Raw genomic sequence first — 8,623 nt, 5'->3', positions numbered from 1 at the left:
CCCTCCGACTCTCCCGTCGTTACGGAGAAAAAGCGTCCACGACAACCGCCGCCTTCCCTCTCTCTCACCATGGAGGGTCCCTGGCTCCCGGTTTATCCTCACACGCTCTCAATCTCCTCCATCGTCGCGGAGTAAATCGCCACGGTGCCCACCGCTTTCCATCACGGACAAGACGCCGAGGCTTGAGATTTTGCGCGTTTGGGTTGGCCTTCGCTATCGCGTCGTCCTGTTTGTCCGTCCGTCCATCGGGGCCTTGTGGACTGTGAGTTCGTTGGGTCGGGAGCGCGTCCGTCACCATGCTGTGCTCTTCCGAGCGCTTAGTACAGGGCTGGGCACACCGTAAGCCCTCCTCAAAAGACCCGAGGGGACGAACTCAACTGGAGACGGGCAGGTGAAGGAAAGGAAGGTTGCTAGGCGAGGGCTGGGATTTCCGTGTCCAGCGAAGACTTTTTGCTCCCTCGTGTCGACCGAAGTGGGGGTCATCCGCCCTTCCCAGGGGTGAAAGGTCACGGCCTATGACCCCCAACCACCTGGGAGCCTCCCGGGAGCGGCCTGAGAGGATGGGATCGCCCCGAACCCCGCCAGTTTCTACACGGAAACTGTCTCTGCGGCATCCGTCATCAGCTGCGGCGCTCGGCCCGTGCCACGGCGGCCCAAGCGGGGGTCTTCTCCCATCCCCTCCGTCCCCGGGCACTGCCAGGCTAACCCCCCCATAATACGCGGTCTCCTCAAGCCCCTCCATATCCTGCCCTAGGCCTTGCTGTGCTTATGATAGTCCTTTTCTACTCATTTGTTCGTATTTATTGAGCACTTACTGAAGGCAGAGCACTGGACTGAACGCTTGGGAAAGGACACCACAACTTCTTCTTCTTCTAGACTGTGAGCCCACTGTTGGGTAGAGACCGTCTCTATATGTTGCCAACTTGGACTTCCCAAGCGCTTAGTACAGTGCTCTGCACACTGTAAGCGCTCAATAAATACGATTGATGATGATGATGATGATAAATACAATTGAGTGAATGAATGAATGACAGTGCAACAATAAACACTGACATTCCCTGCCCACAGTGAGCTTAAGATCTAGAAGGGGTCCTTCATTCTTTCAATCGTATTTATTGAGCGCTTACCGTGCGCAGGCACTGGACTAAGCGCTTGGGACGTACAAATAGGCAACATAGAGAGACGGTCCCTACCCAACAACAGGCTCACAGTCTAGAAACAGCCTAGGTTATTTGTCTGGTTCCAACTTCGGAGCAATCCCTCCCACCCTGAGCAGCGTGGCTCAGTGGAAAGAGCCCGGGCTTCGGAGTCAGAGGTCGTGGGTTCAAATTCCGGCTCCGCCACTTGTCTGCTGTGTGACTTTGGGCAAGTCACTTCACTTCTCTGGGCCTCGGTTCCCTCATCTGGAAAATGGGGATGAAGACTGTGAGCTCCCCGTGGGACAACCTGATCACCTTGTAACCGCCTCAGCGCTTAGAACAGTGCTTGGCACATAGTAAGCGCTTAATAAATGCCATCATTATTATTGTCTAGTGGTTAGAGACCCGGCCTGGGAATCAGAAGGACCTGGGTTCTAATCCCGGCTCTGCCGCTTGTCTGCTGTGCGGCTTTGGGCAAGTCACTTCACTTCTCTGGGCCTCAGTTCCCTCATCTGGAAAAGCGGGGATTGAGACTGGGAGCCCCACGCGGGACAGGGACTGTGTCCAACCGGATTTGAGTGCTTTGCACGTAGTAAGCGCTTAATAAATGCTATCATTATTATTATTATCCATCCCAGCACTTAGTACAGTGCCTGGCATGTAGTAAGCTCTAGCGCTTAGAACAGTGCTTTGCACATAGTAAGCGCTGACCAAATGCCATCATTATTATTATTATTAGATAAAATTGGGCTCCATCATCCACCTCCTCCCTTATTGCCTGAGTTTTATTTCTGAGTTTAGAGAAGCAGCGTGGCTCAGTGGGAAAAGCACGGGCTTGGGAGTCAGGTCATGGGTTCCAATCCCGGATCTGCCAGTTGTCAGCTGGGTGACTTTGGGCGAGTCATTTCACTTCTCTAGGCCTCAGTGACCTCATCTGGAAAATGGGGATGAAGACTGTGAGCCCCACGGGGGACAACCTGATCACCTTGTATCCTCCCCAGAGCTTAGAACAGTGCTTTGCATATGGTAAGCGCTTAACAAATAGCATTATTATTATTATTATTAAGCGCTTAGTAAAGTGCTCTGCACATAGGAAGCGCTCAATAAATACGATTGAATGAATGAATGATTATTTTGTTATTTCGGCAATACAGAAAACCCGGCAGTGACACATGTTGGCCACGAGATGGCAGCACGCGAACATTCATTCCATCCTATTTATTGAGCGCTCACGGAGTGCAGAGCACTGTACTAAGCGCTTGGGAGAGTCCAATACAACAATAAGCAGATATATTCTCTGCCCACAACGAGCTTATAGTCATATATAGAGCTTATATAAGATTATAGTTTATAGAGAAGAGGCGTGGCTTAGTGGAAAGAGCCCGGGCTTGGGAGTCAGAGGACTTGGGTTCTAATCCCGCCTCCGCCACTTGCCAGCTGTGTGACTTTGGACAAGTCACTTCACTTCTCTGTGCCTCAGTTCCCTCATCTGGAAAATGGGGATGAAGACTGTGAGCCCCGCGTGGGACAACCTGATCATCTTGTATCCTTCCCAGTGCTTAGAACAGTGCTTGGCACATAGTAAGCGCTTAACAGATGTCATTATTATTATTATTATTATTATCATTATTGTATCTCCCCCAGCGCTTAGAACAGTGCTAGGCACATAGTAAGCGCTTAACAAATACCATTATTATTATTATTATAGTCTAGAGGGAAGCAGACACCAATACAAATAACTACTCTTTGCTGCTTCCTAATAACAACATTAATTGTGGTAATAAGCGCTTACTATGTTCCAGGCACTGGGCTAAGCGCTGGGGTGGACACCAATAAATCGGGTGGGACACAGACCGTGTCCCACGTGGGGTTCACGGTCCCATTTTACAGATGAGGGAACCGAGGCCCAGAGAATAATAATAATAATAATGATGGCATTTATTAAGCGCTTACTATGTGTAAAGCACTGTTCTAATCGCTGGGGAGGTTACACGGTGATCAGGTTGGCCCAAGGGGGCTCACAGTCTTCATCCTCATTCATTCAATCGTATTTATTGAGTGCTTACTGTGTGCAGAGCACTGTACTAAGCGCTTGGGAAGTCCAAGTTGGCGACATATAGAGACGGTCCCTACCCAACAGTGGGCTTGCCCACTAACCTCCCCAGCGCTTAGAACAGTGCTTGGCACATAGTAAGCGCTTAATAAACACCATCATCATTATTCTTCTTCTCCGTGCCTCGGTTCCCTCATCTGCAAAAGGGGGATTCAATCCCCATTCTCCCTCCTCCCTCTACTGTGAGCCCCATGTGGGACCCGGTGACCGCAAACCTGCCCCGTTATCGCTTAGTACAGTGCTTGGCACCGAGTAAGCGCTGCATGGATATCACGAGTATTTATTAATCATGACCGAGCCGCCTCTGAGCGAGAGAGGAAAGGGGGAGAGAGAAAGTGTGTGTGTGTGTGTGTGTATGTGTGTGCTATTTTTAGTGTCTGTGATAATGTGTACAGCCTCTTCGCATCTCTCTTGCACAAGTGATGACACTGTTTCCATGCCAACGCTCCCGCCTCTCTGTTGGCCAGCGCTCGTCCCCCGGCGCGGCCCGCCCGGTGCTCCTGCCGCTGGGGTGGGTGCCAAGGTAGGTGCTTGGTTGGCACTGTATTAGATGGTCAAGTGGGCGCTGAACTGAGTGCTCTGCGAGATGTCAGCTGGGGAGGTCACAAGGTGATAAGGTTGTCCCATGGGGACAGTCTGAATTCCCATGTTACGGATGAGGTAACGAGGCCCAGAGAAGTGAAGTGACTTGCCCCAAGTCACACAGCTGACAATTGGCAGAGCCGGGATTTGAACCCATGACCTCTGACTCCAAAGCCCATGCTCTTTCCACTGGGCCACACTGCTTCTCCAGATAATAATAATAATAATAATAATAATAATAGTGGCATTTATGTGAGCCCACTGTTGGGTAGGGACCGTCTCTGTATGTTGCCAACTTGTACTTCCCAAGCGCTTAGTCCAGTGCTCTGCACACAGTAAGCGCTCAATAAATAAGATTGATTGATTGATTGATTGATTAAGCGCTTACTATATGCAAGGCTAAGCACTGGGGTAGATAATAATAATAATGGCATTTAATAAGCACTTACTAATGTGCACAGCACTGTTCTAAGCGTTGGGAGGATACAAGGTGATCAGGTTGTCCCACGGGGGGGTTCACAGTCCTCATCCCCATTTTCCGGATGAGGGAACTGAGGCCCAGAGAAGTGAAGTGACTTGCCCAAAGTCACACAGCTGGCAATTGGCGGATCAGGGATTTGAACCCATGACCTCTGACTCCAAAGCCCGGGCTCTTTCCACCGAGCCATGCTGCTTCTCTACTGGAAGCTCTCTGAATAATAATAATAATGATGGCATTTGTTAAGTGCTTACTATGTGCCAAGCACTGTTCTAAGCGCTGGGGGGATACAAGGTGATCAGGTTGTCCCACGTGGGGCTCACTGTCTTAATCCCCATTTACAGATGAGGGAACTGAGGCCCAGAGAAGTGAAGTGACTTGCCCAAAGTCACACAGCTGACAACTGGGGGAGCCGGGATTTGAACCCCTGACTTCTGACCCCAAAGCCCGGGCTCTTTCCACTGAGCCACGCTGCTTCTCTGCTATCTCTGATAGATTCAAGTTAATCGGGTTGGACCCGGTGCACGTCTCATGCAGCGGTCATGGGTTCTAATCCCGCTCCGCCAATTGTCAACTGGGTGACTTGCCCAAAGTCACCTCGCTTCTCTGTGCCTCAGTTCCCTCATCTGTAAAATGGGGGTGGAGACTGTGAGCCCCACAGGGGACAACCTGATCACTTTATATCCTCCCCAGTGCTTAGAATGGTGCTTGGCACATAGTAAGCACGTAACAAATGCCATTATCATTATCTATATGTTGCCAACTTGTACTTCCCAAGCGCTTAGTCCAGTGCTCTGCACACAGTAAGCGCTCAATAAATACGATTGATGATGATGATGATGATATTATTATTATTAATCCCCATTTTGCAGATGAGGGAAGGAGGCCCAGAGAAGTCAAGTGACTTGCCCAGTGTTGCAGGGCAGACAAGCGATAGGGACGTAAGTGCTGTGGGGCTCAGAGGGGAGTATCAAGTGCTTAAATGATAGTAATAGTAATTGCGGTATTTTTTAAGCGCTTACTTAAATAATAGTAACAATAACTGTGGTATTTGTTAAGCGCTTACTACGTGCCAAGCAATGATATACGATTGATTGATTGATTGATTGATTCTAACGCTGGCGTAGATACAGGGTGATCAGGTTGTCCCACGTGGGGCTCACGGTCTTCATCCCTGTTTTCCAGATGAGGGAACCGAGGCCCAGAGAAGTGACTCGCCCAAGGTCACACAGCAGAGAAGCGGCCGAGCCGGGATTAGAACCCAGGTCCTCCTGATTCCCAGGCCCAGGATATACAGTCCATTAAGTTACCCAAACTTTTTATTCCCGCCCCCGGTCTCCACCTCGGCCTCCCGCCCGTCCACCCGTTTCGCCCTGTCTCCTCGGACGGACGTGCCCGGCGATCCATCAACTCCCTGGAAAATTCCACCAGGCCTCCCGCATCCGGAGGAAAACCGCTCCCGCCGCCCCGTGATCCTTGAGGGAGCGGATGCGAGGAGCGAGGAGGGCCTCAGCTGACACATTCTTTCTTTCCAGGGCCCAGTTCCAGGGACCGAACAGGCCCCGGAGCGTGTTTTAGACCGTGTCACACGTCAGATCAGGTCACGGGTGCAGAAGGGGGGACGGTCCCCACCCCGTCGAGGGCAGGCCTCCATGTGGGGCAGCCCCCTTCCCTACTAACTAAGAGAAGCAGCGTGGCTCATTGGATAGAGCCCGGCCTTTGGAGTCATTCATTCATTCAATCGTATTTATTGAGCGCTTACTGTGTGCAGAGCACTGGACTCAGCGCTTGGGAAGTCCAAGTTGGCAACATCTAGAGCCGGTCCCCAACCCAACAGCGGGCTCACAGTCTAGAAGGGGGAGACGGAGAACAAAAAAAACATATTAACGGAATAAAATAGATAGAATAAATATGTAAAAGTAAAATGAATAGAGTGATAAATCCGTACAAACATATATGCATACATACAGGTGGGGAAGGGAAGGAGGTAAGGCCGGGGGGATGGAGAGGGGGAGGAGGGGGAGAGGAAGGAGGGGGCTCAGTCTGGGAAGGCCTCTTAGATCATGGGTCAGAGGTCATGGGTTCAAATCCCAACTCTGCCACTTGTCAGCTGTGCGGCTTTGGGCAAGTCACTTCACTTCTCTGGGCCTCAGTGACCTCATCTGGAAAACGGGGATGAAGACTGTGAGCCCCCCGTGGGACAAGCTGATTGCCTTGTAACCTCCCCAGTGCTTAGAACAGTGCTTTGCACGTAGTAAGCGCTTAATAATAATAATAATAATAATAATAATAATGGCATTTATTAAGCACTTACTATGTGCAAAGCACTGTTCTAAGCTCTGGGGAGGTTACAAGTTTATTAGGTTGTCCCACAGTCTTCATCCCCGTTTTACAGATGAGGTAACTGAGGCCCAGAGAAGTGAAGTGACTTGCCCAAAGTCACCCAGCTGACAATTGCTGGAGCCGGGATTTGAACCCATGACCTCTGACTCCACAGCCCGGGCTCTTTCCACTGAGCCACGCTGCTCCTCTTAATAAATGCTATCATTGTTATTATTACTAACGATAATCATAATTGTGATATTTGTTAAGTGCTTACTACACGTCAGGCGCCGTACTAAGCGCTGGGGTGGTTACGAGCGAATCGGGTCGGGCACGGTCCCCTTCCCACGTGGGGCTCACTGTCTCCCTCCCCATTTGACAGATGAGGTCACCGAGGTCCGGAGAAGTGACGTGACTTACCCAAGGTCACACAGCAGACAAGCGACAGAGTCAGGATCTGAACCCATGATCCGACTCCCAGGCCAGTGGTCTGTCCACTACGCCATCTGATTATTTTGTCTCTACCTCAGCGTTTGACGCAGATTAAGCACTGAATAAGTGTCATTCAATCCTATTTATTGAGCACTCACAGTGTGCAAAGCACTGTACTAAGCACTTGGACTGTGAGCCCACTGTTGGGTAGGGACCGTCTCTATATGTTGCCAACTTGTACTTCCCAAGCGCTTAGTACAGTGCTCTGCACACAGTAAGCGCTCAATACAATTGATTTGATTTGATTTTGGGAGAGGACAACAAAAAACAGACACATTCCCTGCCCACAGTATTCGTTTTCCTCTCCCATCCCATTTCCCATCCCCCTGCCCCTTCCTCCTCCATCTCCTCTAGCCTGATCCTGCCCGGAAAAGTCATGGGTTCTAATCCTAACTCGGCCCTCCGTCTGCTGTGTGACCTTAAGCGAGTCACTTTTCACCGTGCCTCAGTTCCCTCATCTGTAAAATGGGGATTCATTCATTCAGTCGGATTTATTGAGCGCTTACTGTGTGCAGAGCACTGGACTAAGCGCTTGGGAAGTCCAAGTTGGCAACATATAGGGACGGTCCCTACCCAACAGCGGGCTCACGGTCTAGAAGGGGGAGACAGACAACAAAACATATTAAAAAAATAAATTAAATAGAATAAATATGTACAAGTAAAATAGAGTAATAAACATGTACTAAGCGCTTGGGAACTACAAGTTGGCACCATCTAGAGACAGTCCCTACCCAACAGCGGGCTCACGGTCTAGAAGGGGGAGACAGACAACAAAACATATTAGCAAAATAAAATAAATAGAATAAATATGTACAAGTAAAATAGAGTAATAAACATGTACTAAGCGCTTGGGAAGTCCAAGTTGGCACCATCTAGAGACGGTCCCTACCCAACAGCGGGCTTATGGTCTGGAAGGGGGAGACGGACAACAAAACAAAACATATTAACAAAATAAAATAAATTGAACAGTAAATATGTACAAGTAAAATAAATACAGAAATAAATACGATTGAATGAATAAATGAATGAATGGAACCCTTACTGTGTGCAGAGCACTGTACTAAGCGCTTGGGAAGTCCAAGTTGGCAACATATAGAGACGGTTCCTACCCAACAGTGGGCTCACAGTCTAGAAGGGGGAGACGGAGAACAAGACAGAACGTATTAACAAAATAAAATAGAATGAATATGTACAAATAAAATAGAGTAATAATTAATAAATAAATAATGTACAAATACAATAAATAAATAGAGTAATAATAAATAAATAGAGCAATAATAAATAAATAAATAGAGTAATAATAAATAAATAAATAGAGTAATAGGGATGGAGATCGTGAGCCCCACGCGAGACAGGAGCTGTGTCCAACCTAACCCCAGCTCTTGGAAGAGTGCCAAAGCACTCTTTCATTCATTCAGTCGTATTTATTGAGCGCTTACTGTGTGCAGAGCACTGGACTAAGCGCTTGGGAAGTCCAAGTTGGCAACATCTAGAGAC

The sequence above is a fragment of the Tachyglossus aculeatus genome, chromosome 16 (genome assembly GCF_015852505.1).
Source record: "Tachyglossus aculeatus isolate mTacAcu1 chromosome 16, mTacAcu1.pri, whole genome shotgun sequence".
NCBI classification, from domain to species: domain Eukaryota; kingdom Metazoa; phylum Chordata; class Mammalia; order Monotremata; family Tachyglossidae; genus Tachyglossus; species Tachyglossus aculeatus.
Note: the sequence above shows the minus strand (reverse complement) of the source record.